The 20,004-nt window shown below is 42.0% G+C and overlaps 1 long non-coding RNA gene and 1 pseudogene across 1 annotated transcript; both read right to left on the bottom strand.

Moving 5' to 3' along the window:
• Positions 1–6,172: 6,172 nt before the first annotated feature.
• LOC123744756 (uncharacterized) lies at positions 6,173–7,743 on the bottom strand. The gene is made up of 3 exons (XR_006771227.1): positions 7,730–7,743; positions 7,529–7,626; positions 6,173–7,290 (listed from the first exon to the last, which is right to left on the bottom strand). It is a non-coding gene; the product is annotated as an uncharacterized lncRNA (long non-coding RNA).
• Positions 7,744–8,085: 342 nt separating this feature from the next.
• On the bottom strand, positions 8,086–15,006 carry LOC123724100 (rho GTPase-activating protein 19-like; annotated as a pseudogene).
• Positions 15,007–20,004: the final 4,998 nt, after the last annotated feature.

Genomic DNA, 20,004 nt, shown 5'->3' with positions numbered 1-20,004 from the left:
CTGGATATTACTGGTGTTGTAGACTATAGTAGAGAGTCTCTAGCTGGATATTACTGGTGTAGTAGACTATAGTAGAGAGTCTCTAGCTGGATATTACTGGTGTTGTAGACTATAGTAGAGAGTCTCTAGCTGGATATTACTGGTGTAGTAGACTATAGTAGAGTCTCTAGCTGGATATTACTGGTGTTGTAGACTATAGTAGAGAGTCTCTAGCTGGATATTACTGGTGTAGTAGACTATAGTAGAGAGTCTCTAGCTGGATAATACTGGTGTAGTAGACTATAGTAGAGTCTCTAGCTGGATATTACTGGTGTAGTAGACTATAGTAGAGAGTCTCTAGCTGGATATTACTGGTGTAGTAGACTATAGTAGAGTCTCTAGCTGGATATTACTGGTGTAGTAGACTATAGTAGAGTCTCTAGCTGGATATTACTGGTGTAGTAGACTATAGTAGAGAGTCTCTAGCTGGATATTACTGGTGTAGTAGACTATAGTAGAGTCTCTAGCTGGATATTACTGGTGTTGTAGACTATAGTAGAGAGTCTCTAGCTGGATATTACTGGTGTAGTAGACTATAGTAGAGTCTCTAGCTGGATATTACTGGTGTAGTAGACTATAGTAGAGAGTCTCTAGCTGGATATTACTGGTGTAGTAGACTATAGTAGAGAGTCTCTAGCTGCATATTACTGGTGTTGTAGACTATAGTAGAGTCTCTAGCTGGATATTACTGGTGTAGTAGACTATAGTAGAGTCTCTAGCTGGATATTACTGGTGATGTAGACTATAGTAGAGTCTCTAGCTGGATATTACTGGTGTAGTAGACTATAGTAGAGAGTCTCTAGCTGGATATTACTGGTGTAGTAGACTATAGTAGAGAGTCTCTAGCTGGATATTACTGGTGATGTAGACTATAGTAGAGTCTCTAGCTGGATATTACTGGTGTTGTAGACTATAGTAGAGAGTCTCTAGCTGGATATTACTGGTGTTGTAGACTATAGTAGAGAGTCTCTAGCTGGATATTACTGGTGTAGTAGACAATAGAGCGAGTCTGGTCAAAAGTAGTGCACTAAATAGGGAATTGGGTGCCAATTTTGGATGCAGACTATATAAGAGACAAGGGGTCAAGTGGAAAGGCACTGGTTTTGTTACAACCCTGAGCTGAGTGTGTCTGAAGTTAACCAGACTGGCATACACCATGGTGACATGGTGTGCCACACAGGAACCCACACACACACACAGGCAATAAGTCACATTGATAGTTTGTTACACACACTACGGCACGCTCATAAACAGAGGAACACACACACCCCGCCAGTACTCACAGTCTCTCTGTGGTCCTGGGGATATTCTTGGGGATGTTCCGGACCCCCAGGCTGTGGCAGTCCACCGTGGCTCCCACACAGGTACACAGAGAAGGGCATGCCTCCACCCCGCCAGCCCCCAGCAGGCACCCCCACAGCAGCAGCCACAGCCCAGCCCGGGCCACCCCAACGTGGTCTAGCCTGGCTCCACAGCCCCCTGACCTGGCTCCAGCCATGGTTCTCCTTGGCATGTCCATCCTCTCCTCCAGCCCCAAAGCACCAGCAACCAGAGACAAGGCTCCTCTTCCTCAACCCCACTCAGGGCTCCAGAGACCTGGGTTACTGCGGCTTGCAAGATCCCCTGACCAGAGACCAAGTGGAGGGGAGAAAATGATCCAAATGTCCCTAATAAAAAAGGGAAGATCAGAAAACCACCTTGTAGAAAGAGAGAGGTGAAGTAGCGTAGTCAGTCCTCAGATGAACGGTCACTGATACTTAATCCCAGCCTGGCTTTAAAACCAGACGTGCTCTTTATTATCTGGTTTAGACCTCTGTCCAAAAAGCTTTCCTTCTTTCTCTCTCCCTCTCGTCCTCTCGTCTTCTTGGTCCTGCTCCCTCTCTCTCTCTCTCTCCACTCTGCTGAACAGTGCTCCTCTTCCCTTCAGCTTTCATTGACTCATTGTGCTCTCTGCCTGTAGAAGAGGGAACAGTGAACAACCAAAAAGGACTCTCACCCTCCCTCAGCAATCATCCATCGAAAGGTTCTACAAATAATAGCTGAGAGACTCCTCCCACACAACACCCCCCCAAGCCACACACACACAGGCACACACCTCCCAGAACCCTGTGTGAACTCACATCCATTCTCTCTCTCCTGGCAGCAGCAGTAGTAGTGAGAACCACTTCCAGTGACAGTAGCCTCTCTCCCTTCCTGTGCTGCCCGCTTTTGGTCTCATCCCCTGGGGGGAACACAGCCCGAGGCTGCATGGGCCTGGATGCAGAGGGGGAATACCCTAGTCTCTCAATTATCTGTATTTTTCCTCTACCATAGAATTGTGGCTTAGATAAACATTTCATGTAGTTAACTGTATAAATGATTTGTATTACTGTATTGCAGGATTGGAAAGGGGTAGGCTTCTTTTGACTGGCACCAATGGATGCTCACTGCTGGACAAAGAGCCTGCTTTTTAATTCATAATAATGATCATGACTTTTGAAATTCAAATGAGGGGACATGTTTTTAATTTAGTGTGTGTATAATTACCAGATACCAAACCCTCTAGAATTCAATATTATATCTATGATTCTCTGTCTTTTCTCTACCATGGAATTGTCCATTTCTCTATTCTGTTAGTCCCCCCCACCCCACCATTTCCTACCGTGGTCTGTAGTCTGTTTGATTTCTACAAGGCTACTCTCCTCTCACACGCATAAACAAACACAGTAAACTTTATCGAATACAAACTGGCCACGGGGAAAACGCTTGCCACAGCGGCTCTATTGTGCATGATGAATAGAATGAGTCACTGCACCCAGACCGACAACAAAGAGAGAACCTCGATGTTTACATGCGCGGGAAGGACCCCCGTTTGAGCTCCTAATACAAATTAGGTTTCTGAGTGCGCGGGGACGCCGGTGGGTCGCTTTTCATTTCATCCGAGGCGCGTCTGAATTGATCGCGCCCTGGAAGTGGAGCAGATGCGATGCCAAGGGGAGCTAGGTAGAGCGCGCATAGAGCCTTGATGTGCGCTAGGTTCTATCTTACTGCAGTTTCCGCTTCGCTCGGCAGAGTTTACGATGAATCGAAGAGACAGGTTGGAATTAACAACAAAACGCTCAATTTCTACAATGAACAATTACGAAAACGGCAATATCAATGGCACCGCGCGCCTGCGGTAGTCAAATATACGCGTGGGGCGTCTGCGGAAAAATGTATTAAATTCTTCATCAGGAATATGAATATCAGCAGCCAATGTTTAGATTATAGACCTTTATTAGATCATTACATACATAGGAGGAAGGTTGTTCCCTGGAATATCAATTGCTTCTGATATTAACCTACCCCAAACAAGAACAGGATAGGCCTGTACTACAAATTACTGTTTGTAATTTAAGCACAAGATGTCAAGAATATAGGCTAAAGCTGCTATAAATTATTCCTTTAATTGTGCTGTGCTTCCTAAACAGACAAGGCAATGGAAACTTGACTACCGTGACAGCTGGGCAGGTGAAAATCATAATTCATATTCTTTCAAAAACGGCCTATATAAGAGTAGAGTACCCAAACTTGCGCTTTACCTCTGAGTCTGATGTAGGTTAAACGATTAGATTTAAACTGCATAAATAATGCATTCAATACGCATGTAGTGGTCTATAGCAGGGTTTCTCAAACTCGGTCCTGGTTCCCCCTGGGTGCACGTTTTGGTCTATGCCCTAGCACTGCACAGGGTCCTACTCAATGACTCGGGATGCCACCTAGTGGATGTTTAAGAAAAGTGCAGCAGTGTATGTAACATTTTAATGTTCTGCAGTGAGACTTTCCACATGTAGAAAAATAGTTTTAATCCATAGCACCAGTAGTAAATCAATGCATCTATATGACAGAGTTAAAAAAAACATCTTATTTTACACAACTAAAAACTAAAACAGGTAGGCTAAAATGACCTTACATTTAAAGGCACTGGTAACAGATTTCTATGAACAGAGGAAGATGCATGAAAGCAAGTCTCGGCAGCAATGTGAGTATACTATGTTTATTTTAGTAGACATTAATGTAACTCCATGTCTCGTCTCAAATTCAAAATGTAATGCACTACTTCTGACCAGGGCACAGAGCTCTGCTCAAAAATAGTACACTATATAGGGAATAGGGCCCTGTTCTAAAGTAGATAGGGAATAGTGCCATTTTGGAATAAGGTGCCATATAGAATATTCTATATAGGGAATAGGGTGCCATTTGGGACACATACCCATGCTGTTGTTATTCACAGATAGACTGAACAAAAATAAACTGAAAAACTAGTAGTACTGTACAGTTGATGTGTAAACATTTAAAACCATGGTCAACATTGGCTGACAAAACCAAAGACTTTCAACATACAAGAGACACACGTAACACAAAAATAATAAGGGAGATTAAAAGATAATGCCCACATGTTGTATCATGTAATCTAGAACTGACTCACATCATAAAGATGATCGCACATTAGCAAAACTGTTTCCAGCAAGACTCAGTGTGTATCAACCACTAATGGCCAGATGACCCTTCAGCTTTTCAAAATGACACTTAAAAAAAATAAAAATGTGTTGGGCCTTGATTGGCTGAAAACCTTCCGGTAACAGAGAGAAAAGACAGGGGCCAAAGTTTTTTTTAAAAGCAGTGGAATAACATAACCAGCACAGATAATATAAAAAGAGTAAAAAAAAGCCATCTTGAAAACCTCAGCAGAAAGCTTCCGGTAAATCTGTCATTTCATGTATAATTTCTTTTTCAAAAAAATACACCCATCTCTTTAAAACTTACCACAAAACCATTCACACACATTCCCCATTAACACTTCCTCTAAAAACAGCCCCATTAAAACCAACGTCATGTCCATTAGGGTACACAACAAAAACTTTTCAAAACATTCTGCAACGGAAAGTGAAAATAAGGGTTCCTTATTGGACAAAGTCCAGGTAGTCCCTCCTAGTTTGAATCCGTCTTATTCTATATTTGGTGCCTAATGAACATGACCCAGATCAAATGTCCCAATTCACGCTCAATAAAGAAGACTTGTATCAGACCGGGCAACACTGAAGGTACTGTAAGAGAATCCTCTATTGACACCGTCACTACAAATTTCCCTCTCCAACAAAGCAAAAAGCATCTCAGACTTCCAGAAAATCTTTCAACAACATTAGCGTCCCAACCAATATCCACCCAAAACCCATGACTTCCAGTTAAAAAAGAAAATAAATTATAATCACAACATTGTACTATCAAACCTCAAAGGCCAAACCAGGCAGGCGAAATATGACATTGTACACATTGAGGAGTTCAATCAGTTAATACACAAATCTCAGACAATAAAAATAAATAGTCGTCCCAAAATGAAGCCCTACCTACATCTCTCCCAAACACAGATGCCATTACAGGTTGGTTTGTTCATCATCATCCAATATGTATTGACCTGTATTTGTATGATATAGATCCAAGAAACCCTGAGCCAGTGTTTCTCCAACACCACCACATGCACTACTATAAAGTGTAGTGCACTACTTATGGCCAATAGTGCACTATATAGGGAACAGGGGAGTCATTTGAGCTAACAGACAGTATCAGTAAACCCACTGGCCTTTAGACACCATAAGAGCTGTGGGGTATTCCAGAAGGCAGGGTTAATACATCCGCCAGCTAACTTTGATATTCCAGAAGGCAGGGTTAATACATCAGCCAGCTAACTTTGATATTCCAGAAGGCAGGGTTAATACATCAGCCGCTAACTTTGATATTCCAGAAGGCAGGGTTAATACATCAGCCAGCTAACTTTGATATTCCAGAAGGCAGGGTTAATACATCAGCACTAACTTTGATATTCCAGAAGGCAGGGTTAATACATCAGCCAGACAACTTTTATTCCAGAGGCAGTTTACATCAGCCAGCTAACTTTGATTAACAGCCTTTGCCTCATCTCTCTTGATTTCCTGGTTGATTAAAATAATCTACATTTGTATAATAGTTGTTTCTGTTGTTGAGTCATTTCAAGCAATTTGGGCCAGTTTGCTGGCTAACTCATTGATCCAGCTTTTGGAACAGGCCCCAGACAAATGTGACTGGTGCTAATCAGCATTTTGTAGGGGATATAATCATCCCGTCAGTGTGCTGTGTGTAGGGCAACCATTGGGACGTAGAATATTAGTCAAATTAGACGCCACATTTTCAGATGAGTAGCACAAACATCAGATTCAGAAGAAAATGTAAAAAACACAAACAAGATACTTACATATAGTACAATATAGGCTCAGCTAGTGGTCAACTGTAAAAGTATCCATATAGGCTCAGCTAGTGGTCAACTGTAAAAGTATCCATATAGGCTCGGCTAGTTGTCAACTGTAAAAGTATCCATATAGGCTCAGCTAGTGGTCAACTGTAAAAGTGTCCATATAGGCTCGGCTAGTGGTCAACTGTAAAAGTATCCATATAGGCTCAGCTAGTGGTCAACTGTAAAAGTATCCATATAGGCTCAGCTAGTGGTCAACTGTAAAAGTGTCCATATAGGCTCAGCTAGTGGTCAACTGTAAAAGTGTCCATATAGGCTCGGCTAGTGGTCAACTGTAAAAGTATCCATATAGGCTCGGCTAGTGGTCAACTGTAAAAGTATCCATATAGGCTCGGCTAGTGGTCAACTGTAAAAGTATCCATATAGGCTCAGCTAGTGATCAACTGTAAAAGTATCCATATAGGCTCGGCTAGTGGTCAACTGTAAAAGTATCCATATAGGCTCAGCTAGTGGTCAACTGTAAAAGTGTCCATATAGGCTCGGCTAGTGGTCAACTGTAAAAGTATCCATATAGGCTCAGCTAGTGGTCAACTGTAAAAGTATCCATATAGGCTCAGCTAGTGGTCAACTGTAAAAGTATCCATATAGGCTCAGCTAGTGGTCAAATGTAAAAGTATCCATATAGGCTCAGCTAGTGGTCAAATGTAAAAGTCTTGGATTGTGTAGGCATGGGCTAGAAGGAGTTTCCATATAGGTATTCCAGTAATTTCCTTTCAAACTCATTGAGGGAAGTGAACAAGAGCACACTTCAGGAGAAATACGAGATTATTGGGATGCAACCCATGTCTGGCTGGGGACTAATGTTGTATTTGTCACAGATTTAGAAAGTTACAATATAGTTTACTTTATATAAGAAAAAAAAAAAAAGGACAAAAAAAAAAAAACAAGTCCGTTGTTGCTAGTACCAATCCTCTACATCGACACATTCTGGAGATGGATGGAGAGTCCTGGAGGGAGGGAGACGGAGAGATTAAAAAAAAAAAAAGAGAAAGAAGATGAATGAGACACGGGGAAAAAACAGAAAGTTAAAGCTCACAAGATGTGGAAATGTGGCTGTATTGTAATGTTGAATGATGACATTGAAGTTTATCAGGAAAGATATACAACATACGCAAAAACATATGTATGTAAATGTCTATAAAAAAAAGTGGCAATTGCCATGTTATCAATCCAAAAGCAACACACCTTTGATAGTTGAGTCTCCTCTCTCTATTGAGGGCCATGCTATCATAGGCCTTGACCCCCACTGGAGTATTATTATTCACCGTCACCGGACTGTTCACCTGGAGACGACACACACACAACCATGAACATCTAGAAAAAACAAGGAAGCTGTGGACAAGGAAGTGTGTTTGTGTGGTCTCCTTGTGTGTCAATGTCGCTCACCGACTGCAGGACGAGTTTTCCTTTCCCAGCCGTCCCATCGCCGCAGCAACCATCTCCGGGAGATTTGTCTGCCCCTCTCTCCAACCTGTTGGTCCCCCTTATGTCTCCTCTGTTTTCATTGGTTCATTTGATCAGGAGGGTAGGACAGTCGACAGAACAGTTATTTAACTTCACTTTACCAGGAAATCTTTTTTTGATAATGTCATAGGTAACTTTTGAATCTATAGAATGTAGAAATGCCCGTTTTCACTGGTATGGTGCTTGGCATAATGAATAGGAGGTTGAAAAGGGGAGGAATTGCCCTTAAAGATCCTCATATACAATAGACAGAACAGTTATGATGTAGCAGATGGGGACTACAACATACTAAGTTCATATTGGATACAAAGTAACACATTTACAAAATACACGCAAAGTATGTTGATTGGATATTACAATTGTAAGGCAAATACACATAAACACAATGACACACACCTTGATGAATCCTCCGAAGGAGCGGGAGCGGGGGTGTTTCTTGCTCTGGGCAGGGGGTCTGATAGTTGTTGATGGTGTCCCTGAGGCCAGGCCGGGGTGGTCTGTTTAGCAAGCTGCAGGAGGAGGAGAACGAGATGGAGGATGAGGAGACAGGATATTGGGATTTAGCTAGTCATTCTAATCTACATGAAATGTGAATCTGCCTCGTATCGAAAAGGAGACAAGGAAAGAGAATATTAAGAAGCAGTCCGGCAGTGAGTACCTGTCGTAAGAGTTTCTTCTTCTTGGCAGAGTTGGGCATGTTGTCATGGACGTGTCTGAACAGCTCCTTCAGGGACTCCTCTTGTGGTGCTGCTGGCCCTGGGACGACGAGGAGGGAGACAGGTACTGAGACGGGTCAGCCCAACACCTCTTCAGGGGAACAGGGGCATGGAAACCAGTCACAGATAACAGGTCTATATCATCCTGAGGGGAGGGGTGGGAACGGGGCCATTAGTTTCCATCACAACATGAGTCTGGATACATCCCAAATGGCACCCTATTCCCTATATAAAGTAGTGCAATAGGAATAGGGTGCCACATGGGACAGAACCTATTTCAGCTTAGAGGGAGATTAGGTTAATCTACACCTCTAAACTACAGCTAGACATTTCCAGCACCAAGACACTTGTAATAGGCCCTGTAGATCTGAAAGGACTGGAGAGGTATAAGCAAGTTGGGCAACAGATCCACCTAGCCTTCTGGTAACTGGGATGCTTTCAACTATACAGGGCCTGTATTCATAAAGCGTCTCAGAGGAGTGCTGATCTAGGATAAGTTTGGCCGTGCAGATAATGAATGGAAAGGGGGAGGATCTGATCCTAGATCAGCACTCCTGCTCTGAGACGCTCACGAATCACCTGTCCCAGTTTGATCTAATATGGTCCTTTGTTTGAGAGAAGTGCAACATTCTTTAATGGCATAGATGATGTAAACCCAGCAGGTGAAAGAGAGTCCTACTACTAACCTTGGTCTGCAGGGTCTTAGATCCTGTGAAGTGCATTCTGGCATGCTCCCTCGAGCACATAGGAGCCTGAGTGGACACACAATAATCGGTATCCATCAAAACACACACCAAAAATAATGATTATATTGCTCTTCTGTACTTGACACAAAGCATTACCTTATTGTAGCCCATGTTCCACAGATCTTACAAAATAACACTGACAACTGGGCTAGTTTCCCAGACACAGTTGAAGCCAATAGTATGAGGTATTCTCAATGTGTTGAGAAGTGTTTTAGTCCAGTGTGGCATAGTACAAAGCAGGATTAATGTGTTATAACTTTGAAAAGCAACCAGAAATAACTATAGATTTTCTGGTAAAAAAAATATATATTTTTTTAAAGAAGCTAAACTTAGATATGTTTTTGTTTGTTGAATCAAATTAGACCATGCTCATTTCAAGATTATCTTTCAAATGTTTTAAAGTTAGCCAGCTAACTTGCCTAAATATTCTGCTAACTCTTTGATCCTGCTTTATAGAAAGCCCCTCTGGACTAGGCTGATTCTGGGATGGGAAACTGGCCCAGAGTGTGAAGTTAGTCTCTCTGACCCTGAATAGTTTCTGGGAGTGTTTAATGAGGAAGGCCATGCCGTTGTTTAGCTTCTTCAGATTCTCCTGGAGGTCACTGGCCACCATCTGGATAAAACACACACACACACACACAAACGACTGTAAGCTGAATGAAAATCAATCAGTCAGAGGTAGCCTAGTGGTTAGAGCATTGGGCCAGTAACTAAGTCCCCTGTTTAAATCCCAGAGCCGACAGTGAAAATGTGTTGATGTGCCTTGACTAAGGCTCTTAGCCCTAATTGCTCCAGGGTGGCGTTGATAATGGCAGACCCTGGCCGTATTAATCTCCCAGGGTCTCAGTGGGAGTTGGGATATGAAAAAAATAACATGCGTAACATTACATGTGTGAAATAGGACAAATAAGCACCCACCTAATTATTTATATTCACACCTAAATTAAAGGCATTTTTGATTTTATTACATTCCTGATTCTACAATTCATAACACTGTGCACTGTGAGGGATAGGCTGTACCAGAACAAAACACAGAACACATTTGTGGGCCAGTGTATATCTGAGGTTCTACTGGCAAGCCAAGTGAATCCATCACCATGACTACAGGACAGTAAAGCCTACATTTAACAGTCTACAGTATCTACACACTGTGCATTCGGAAAGTATTCAGACCCCTTGACCTTTTCTTTACATTTTGTTACGCAACAGCCTTATTCAAAAAATTATTAAAATGTAAATAAAATAACTTAATGCAAAGAAAAAAACAAGCTTTTAGAAATCTTGGGAAATATATATATATATAAATAAAGAAATATCACATTTACATAAGTTTTCTTGACGCCTGTATTTGGGGATTTTCTCCCATTCTTCTCTGCAGATCCTCTCAAGCTCTGTCAGGTTGGATGGGGATCGTCACTAAACAGCTATTTTCAGGTCTCTCCAGAGATGTTTTGATCGGGTTCAAGTCCGGGCTCTGGTTGGGCCACTCAAGGATATTCAGAGACTTGTCCCAAAGCCACTCCTCCATTGTCTTGGCTGTGTCTTAGGGCCATTGTCCTGTTGGAAGGTGAACCTTTGCCCCAGTCTGAGGTCCTGAGTGGTCTGGAGCAGAATTACTTTGCTCCATTTATCTTTCCCTCGATCCCGACTAGTCTCCCAGTCCCTGTCTCTGAAAAACATCCCCACAACATGATGATGCCAGCACCATGATTCACCGTAGGGATGGTGCCAGGTTTCCTCCAGACATGACACTTGGCATTCAGGCCAAAGAGTTCACTCTTGGTTTCATCAGACCAGATAATCTTGTTTCTCATGGTCTGAGAGTCTTTATGTACCTTTTGGAAAACTGCAAGCAGGCTGTCATGATCCTTTTACTGAGGAGTAGCTTCCGTCTGGCCACTCTACCATAAAGGCCTGATTGGTGGAGTGCTGCAGAGATGGGAGAACCTTTCAGAAGGACAACCATGTCCACAGAGGAACTCTGAAGCTCTGTCAGAGTGACCATTGGGTTCTTGGTCACTTCATGACCAAGACCCTTTCCCCCGATTGCTCAGTTTGGTCATGAGTCTTGGTGGTTCCAAACTTACTCCATTTAAGAATGATGGAGACACCTGTGCTTTTTGGTACCTGGTACCCTTCCCCAGATCTGTGCATCAACACAATCCTGTCTCGGGCACTCTGCAGACAATTCCTTTAACCTCATGGCTTGTTTTTTGCTCTGACATATAAGGTCCCACAGTTGACAGTGTATAGACAGGTGTGTGCCTTTCCAAAACATGTCCAATCAATTGAATTTACCCCAGGTGGACTCCAATCAGAGTTGTAGAAACATCTCAAGAATAATCAATGGAAACAGGATGCACCTGAGCAATTTCAACTCTCATAGGAAAGGGTCCTGAATACTCATGTATTATGCACTACACAGTTGATTGAAATAAGGAAGTCATGGTCAAACTGTGACTATCTGAATAAGCTGTGTAGTGCTAGGACAACAAGCCTCAGGACAGAGTTTGGGAAACCCTGATCCACATGATAAATGATCACGGCACAGTCCAGCTTCAGGTGTTTTTCCTAGTCCCTGTGATTCTGCCTTGGCATTGTTTTCTCTGAGGTTTTATGCTGGGTATCTGCAAAGCACTTTTTGTCAACTGCCGACATAAAAATGGGTTTTATAAAACACATTTGATTTGAATTTGAGTTGCAGTACATACATCTCTGGGCCACACGACGTGGGGGGCGAACATGAGGGCGAGGTTGAAGGCAGACATTTTGTTCTTGTCCTGCTGCTTGGCGGTGTGGTAGAGCAGGTCCAGGATCAGTTTGAGGAGGCTGCGGTTGGCCTGGGGAGCAGCAGGAAGAGGGCTGTAAGGCCTCAATCTGACGCTCCTTATCAGGTACTGACGTCTTGTTGCCCTTCTCATCCAACAGAGTCATGTCTGGGGGAATGGAGGGAGGAGAGAGAAGAGGGGGATGGGACAGAAACAGAACACACACAAGACACTTCAATAAAGGTATCATGGGGTACAGGTATATTAAACTGTGAACATCAATTCTACAGATTTGTGAACACCAGGGTGTGATTGTTTTTTGTAGGTTTATGAAAACTAAAAAGCTACAGGAGAGAGAGTGGGGAGGTGCTCAGACAGGGGTACCTGCTATTTTGAGGTGAGCGTGGAAGTGTTGGTGTGTGAGGAGGGGTTCAGGGCTCTCCCAGGAAGGTCTTAAGGAGGGTGGCCACGTCGTTGGGGTGAAGCCCCTGCCTCCAGGTCGATGTCTGCCCCACTGTTCAGCTGCTCCTTCAGGGCCTGCTGCCGCACACTGTTACCTGGCACCCTGAACAGACCCCTCTACCTGCAGGTCTGATCATCAATCAATCAATTAAACAATAAACCACCTAGCACCCTGAACAGGCCCTTAACATGTAAGTCTGATCATCAATCAATGGTGGAAATCAATCAATAAATCAAATATGTAGTGAATCAATCAGCAGTGTTTCTCCAATACTCATTTAGCAGCAGCGGGTCACCGCTGATAAATCATTCGGCACCCCAAAAAAGTAAATTTGTATATATTTTTTATGGAATGGAAATTATTTTAGGGTTTGTAAAAATGTTTTCAGTCAAACTTAAACCAGATATACAGCATGTATACTGAACAGAAAATATAAAAGGCAACATGAAGCAATTTCAAAGCACTTTACTGAGTTAGAGTTCCTATAAGGAAACCAGTCAACTGAAATTAATTCATTAGTCCCTACTCTATGGATTTCATGACTGGGAATACAGATATGCATCTGTTGGTCACATTACCTTCAAAAAATGTAGGGGGTTGTAAATCAGAAAACCAGTCAGTATCTGGTGTGATCACTATTTGCCTCATGCAGCGCAACATCTCCTTCGCATAGAGTTGATCAGGCTGTTGATTATGGCGGAATGTTGTCCCACTTCTCTTCAATGGCTTTGCGGAGTTGCTGTATATTGGTGGGAACCGAACACGCCGTCTTACATGTTGATCCAGAGCATCCTAAACATGCGAAATGGGTGACAATGTCTGGTGCAATTCCAGGAATTGTGTACAAATCCTTGCCACATGGGGCCGTGCATTATCATGCCGAAGCATGAGGTTGAGACTGAGGCAGTTTATGGTAGAGAAATTAATATAAAATTCTCTGGCAACAGCACTGGTGACCATTCATGCAGTTGGCATGCCAATTAGCACGCTCCCTCAAACTTGAGACATCTGTGGCATTGTGTTGTGTGACAAACCCGCACATTTTAAAGTGGCCTTTATCGTTCCAAGCACAATGTGCACCTGTGTAATGATCATGCAGATTAATCAGCTTCATGATACGCCACACCTGTCAGGTGGATGGATTATCTTGGCACAAGGATAAATGCTCACTAACGGGATGTAAACAAATTTGTGCACAAAATGAGAGAATACACTTTTTGTGTGTAATGGAACATTTCTGGGATCTTTTATTTCAGCTCATGAAATATGGGACCAACACTTTTACATGTTACATTTATATTTCTGTTCAGTGTAGAAAAGATAACTGAGCTGTATATTTTTAAATAAGATCACCTTTGAGAACTAACAATCAAAATAAAACAGACAGTCCGGGAGAATCTTATTTTTGGGGGGAGGACTAACCGAGTCCCAAGTGTTGAGTCAGTCTTTTACATTCGAGTTACGACTCCCTTGGTAGTGCTAAAAGCTCCATTGCTTAATGTAGAAAGCTGGCACTACAGACTTGAGTACTACAACCTGCATGTCAGTACAGCAAGTTTAGCCTACTTTCTGATAAGATTTTACAATACATTTGAGTCATTTAGCAGACACTTATCAATTGCGACATAGTTAGTGCATTTATCTTAAGATCAGTAGGTGGGACAACCACATATCACAGTCATATTACGTACATTTTTCCTCAATAAAAGTAGCTATCAGCAAAGTTAGAGCTATGAAAGGGGGGTTCTGTGGATTATTTAAGATACTCTTAGAAGAGATAGGGTTTTAGATGTTTCGGAAGATGGGCAGGGACTCTGCTGTCCTAGCTGGTTCTACCATTGGGTGCCAGGACAGAGAGGAGAGAATTACATTCAGGGATCATGCCTCAGATGGAACTGTAACAACATGATCAACTCACTCTTGCTGAGGTATTCGAATGAGCTGTAAATCTACGATGCCTCCCCTCTGTCAAAGGAGTCCCGAACACCACTTCCTTATCTGTGACGATGACAACGGCCAAAGGACGAGAATCTGAGTGCTGTACATTTCATATTATTATTCAACATTATTGCAACCCAGGGCCACGTTCAGTAGCCAAACACAGTCAAACATTACAGATAAAAATTCCATGAGTAAAGCCATCGTGATTCCCTCTTCTACATGTCAGACAGGCATGTTTGTTCTCATTGCATCCTGCTGGGATCACACCCCAGGTGAAGACACCCTTGGTTGATCCTCTGCAGGTCTCTCACCTTTACGTTTGAGGAAGTTGAAGGAGCGGAAGAATCCCCCTCCGGCCCCTGTGAGTGTCTTGGGCCCTCCCTCGTCCCCTAACAGCAGAGAGAACTCAGCACCGGGAAGGTCGATGAGGCGGCTGATGTTGCTAAGCACCAGCTCTTGAAACACCCTCAGGACTCTCGTGACGTAGCTTCTCCACAAAGAAGTCTGGAAGTTGAAGATGACGGGGGGCGGCCACCAACCCCACCGCCGCCCAAGATCCCCCCATCCTGGCTGATCACCACGTTACACACACGTACCCCTGATGGAAGACATACAGATGCTGAAGATCTAGGCAAATCTTTAAACAACCGCTTTATCTTTACACTGACCTTCTCGCACACACCAAATCTCTCCTCCCTCTACACACAAGTATGATGGTGGTGTAGTGGTTGGCTAGCCCAATAATGGACTAAAGAAGCCTAACGTTACTATACTCCAAGGACCTCATGTTTTGTTAGTTAGAGGCAAATTGGCTCTGGCAGCTGAAACAGCAAAATACTCCATCTAAATGTGAATCGGGTTCTCAATTGCGGTACAGTTCTAGAAACATAAAGCCCTCCACTTTTCATATCACTTCAACATAATTTCACAAATGCAAAAATGCACTTACTGTGAATGCTTTAACAGTTGCAGCCAACAGTATTTTTTCAGTGACAACATGTTTGTAGTGTCTGTCTTCCGTAGCCTTGTGTGAACCGTAACCCTATAAAAAGCTGTGTAGTAATTTAACTTTTGCATTTGAAAATGAAAGCCACGTTCCTTATGTTTTTCTCCTCCGGCCAGAAGATACTGTCGTCCATAGGCGCTAAAGGTAGTTAGCGTCGATGAATGGGTTAGTGGTTGGACAAACAGGGAGAAAGTCAACTTGTATGCATGTTTAGGGTTTTACTTTGGGTCCATTGCGCTAAAGATCAGTGAACTCATGCTCGGAAGATCAGTGAGCTGAAGACACCTCTTTCACACAAGTACACTCACTGGCAATTCAGAGCAGCTTGACTTGGCATAATGGTGGGGAGTTGGTTTTACATGGCCTGGTGCCCTCAAGTGAGTGGAGATTTCACTTCAGGACCAATGGAATCGTCTGAATCAACACACCTGCTCACCGGACCATTCAAAACGTAGTCGACCAACGACAGCTCACTGCTGTGTCTATATTTGCGACAACTAGCTAGCTAACTAACTATGGAGTCTTGCTGTAATTCAGCGACAGCGCAGAAATAAATACTATGCACCATATTGTTGTTCACTCCGTTCAGAGTAGCCGTGTGATGCACTGAAATTGTATTTTGCCACAACACGTCACTTGATTGTCAGAGCTACAGTAGCTAACTAACGTTAGCTAGCTCAATTAGCTTTCACTGTCACTGAAAAACGACAAGCATGCAAGCCAAATTCGAATGCCAGTACCACAACTCCATAGTATATTTACGTGCGTGTATGGTTTATTCTGTCTACATATTGTTAAATGTTATTTTACCTTCTGTTTTGTATTTTCATTTGTATCTTTATCTGCCATCTTCCGTTTGAATCCTCCGCTGGTATCCCTGACTCCGTCCCACTCCACCACTGATTGGTCGGTTATAAAATACGGGCGGGGTGAGCGGTAAAGATTTGCATGTCTGGTTCTCTGATTGGATTGTTTGAATTCACTTTAGTTGTTTCAATCAAAGAAAACAACTAACATTGAGTACGGTTACAATGCACACACAATAATTCGATTATTGTGGATAATCTGATTCATATAATAGTTCGATTAAAAAAGTTTATATGCTTGTACGAAGAACCATCTCCCAAATAATCATGTTTACATAGACACATCTGAAATCAGGTTTCTCATAGCACTCTGATAAATACAGAAAATCGCTAATCAAAATAAAAGTTCTACCACAGCGACCATGTTATTTTTGGTGAGCATATTTGATTCTGGGTTCGGACATGTAAAGTTTGTATTTGAAAACTATTTCTAAGATGCACACATTCAGTTGTACCGAACTCACTTCACTCAAATGCTAAAGAGGGAGGAGGCTCGTTTGGCTCGTGCTAGCACATGCAGATCAAATAGCAGATCAAATACACAGCTGGAACGCTGATTATGGTGTTTCATGTCCTAATAATTCGAAAGGTTGCTCAGAAAACCAGGTTTTTAATCTCATATCCGTATGCTTACTTCGATTTTGACCTTACACCGATTAATAGTCATGTAAGGTGTTTACGTGACTATTGCATCTGCCGTAATCAGTTTAATATTGAATTGTTACTGTGCATGTATAAGTGACTTTACATAAACACGCCTGTCTTTATCATGTTTTCCGGGGACAGTCCCCCGTTTTTGGTGGCCTGTCCCCGGCTGGAGCTGTCCCCGTTTTAACAGTGCATTAAAAACAGACTGCAGAGTGAAATAATATTTAACGTGGCAAGAAAGACCGGGCAACAGAGCCTACCGGTTGACGTCTCAATCGCGTTGTGCTTGTTTTGTCCAGCTATAATCAGCTTCATTCACTCTTCTTCTTCTACCAACTACTTGCTCGCGCTGGTTTTAGAGAAAACTGCTGTGGAAAACTCGGCCAGAAGCTAGCAAGTGTCAAGTGAATCCACAACAGATCACCACAAAATGTCTTTTCAAACCAGGTAAGTTACAATCGTTTGAGATACTAGCTAGTGATGTTATAATGTCACAATTTATTATATAGATAGATGATCTGCTCTATAATATTTTAAATAGGTTATGCTAGCTAACATTAGCTATGTCGACTAAGTTATCTAGCTAGGTTAGCTGGCTACTGCTCATGTAACTATGTTAAAAACATTCACATGTAAACATGCAGTGGACGGGCTGTTTTGAAAATATTGTTGGGTTTTATTTCACTATTAGATGCTTGATGCATTACCTTTTTACGGTGATGTGCCTAAGCTATGAACGGACTTTAATGCACAAAGGTTTATATTGTATTAACATAGATTGAGCAACATATAATAGACATGACTAACTGGAGGGTTGCTGGCTAGAGTGTAGGATGTAGTAGACTCTTGACACACACACAATGCCTGTTTTGAGGGCCACTCAAGGACAGGTGTAAGGGAGGGGCTGGTAGAATGGAAGATGGCTGTAGCACAAAAGCAGAAACTGTCCTAACTGTAGCATAAAACAGGCACTGTCCTTGTGTGTTTGACTGGTACACACATGAAGATAAGCTAGAAGACAACTATGCTTGGCAATAAAGATGCGTCTAGAGGCTGGGACCAGCCCTGCACGCCAACGATAGGATGAGTAAGTTTAAACCACGCTCATCCTCCCTCTGACAGGCCAGCAGTGAGCAGGAACTATCTGTCAGAGTATTTAATGAAGAACTTATGATGTCATTTTCAGTTCTCTGTTTGCCCTGCGAGGTGTTACAGTGAACCCGTATATACGAAGATTGCATTTACCATTTATTCTGCTTGACTAATTCTATTAAAAAAACATCTGAAAATATATTCAGTAGCCTAGTGTTACATTTTGTTCTGATACCAGTAATTGGTAATTGACGCAGCCCTAACAATATGATATTAAATGAATGCACAATTAATTATGTGGATATTTATTTGTAGATTACAATTTTAATGGTTTGGCATTATAATAAGTAGTGTGAAAATATAATTTGACATTTTCATGGATAACATTAGCATAATGTTTTCTGTTAGAGAGTGGAGAGAAAGATTGAAAGAGAGGAGGAAAGGTAAAAGATATGATTACAGAGCCTGCCAATTTATTATTCCAAAACAATGTTTTGAGATACAATAGAAAAAGTGAGGCAAGCAATGGGAATCTGTTAACCGAAAGTATTTTATCTAATAGTGTAATAGTGTACTAGCCAATTCCTCCTTTAGCTGTCTCTCCTTCCAGTTCTCTGCTGCCAATGACTGGAACAACTACAAAAATCTTGGCAACTGGAAACACTTATCTCCCTCACTAGCTTTAAGCATCAGCTGTCAGAGCAGCTCACAGATCACTGCACCTGTACATAGCCCATCTATAATTTAGCCCAAACAACTACCTCTTTCCCTACTGTATTTATTTATTTTGCTCCCTTTGCACCCCATTATTTCTATTTCTCGTTGCACTTTTCTCTCTACTACAAATCTACCATTCCAGTGTTTTACTTGCTATATTGTATTTACTTTGCCACCATGGCCTTTTTGCCTTTACCTCCCTTATCTCCACCTGCTCACATTGTATATAGACTTATTTTTTCTACTGTATTATTGACTGTATGTTTGTTTTACTCCATGTGTAACTCTGTGTTGTTGTATGTTGTCAAACTGCTTTGCTTTATCTTGGCCAGGTCGCAATTGTAAATGAGAACTTGTTCTCAACTTGCCTACCTGGTTAAATAAAGGTGAAATAAAAATAAATAAAAAATGTAAGATTGGAGAGGAAGGAGAAGGAAAAATTAAGGGAGTAAAAAGAGTGAAGCATGGAGAGTGTAGAAGAGTGAGAGTGTAAAAGAGAAGGAAGACGAGTGAAGAAAAGAGGAGGAGAAAGATTGGAGCAGAAGAAAAAAGTTAAGTGAGTAAGAAGAGAAGACAGAGGAGGTACAATGTCTCTTTCCAAGAAACGGAATGAATGATATATGGACAGCAGCAAGATATAGGTTCACTGTTCCTATGCTTGTTGTGAAGACAAACTTCAACCTCCCTGCCAGGAGTTCATGGAGAAGCTGGCCAAAGACGGAGCTATCCTGAAGAAGATACATTCTTCTGAGAAATATACAGATTAGGTTGGTATAAAGTATATTTGTAGTTACCAATCCCATCATCGTCTTATTTCTTTATTATGTTAAGTATTTCACGTATACTATTGCCTGTTTTTTAAATTTTGCTGTTCTCTTCTGCTCTTATTCTTACCTAGACTACCAGGGAGCACTGAATGGCTGTTCAGATGGGACAGTTCTGTCTTGTCTGTAGTGTTTCTGTAATATAGTTGTTTTCTCTATCACAGTGAGCCTGTTAGACTAAATACATAAAGCGGATTTGTCCCCCTTTTTTTTTCATAGATAATAACATTGGATATTTTAATTATATATTGACCGCCGAACTGGAAATGTCCCGGTTTTGAATTTCAGAAATCTGGTCACCTTAATATAACGTACTCCAATTGATGAAACGCTTTTGTGGGAAATGTGAAACCCTTGCCTGGTTCCTGGCCAAAATGTTGGCTTCACTAGCTTCCTCTGCTCCTGGCTTT

The sequence above is a fragment of the Salmo salar genome, chromosome ssa09 (genome assembly GCF_905237065.1).
Source record: "Salmo salar chromosome ssa09, Ssal_v3.1, whole genome shotgun sequence".
NCBI classification, from domain to species: domain Eukaryota; kingdom Metazoa; phylum Chordata; class Actinopteri; order Salmoniformes; family Salmonidae; genus Salmo; species Salmo salar.
This window is presented reverse-complemented; position numbering and strand designations above follow the sequence as displayed.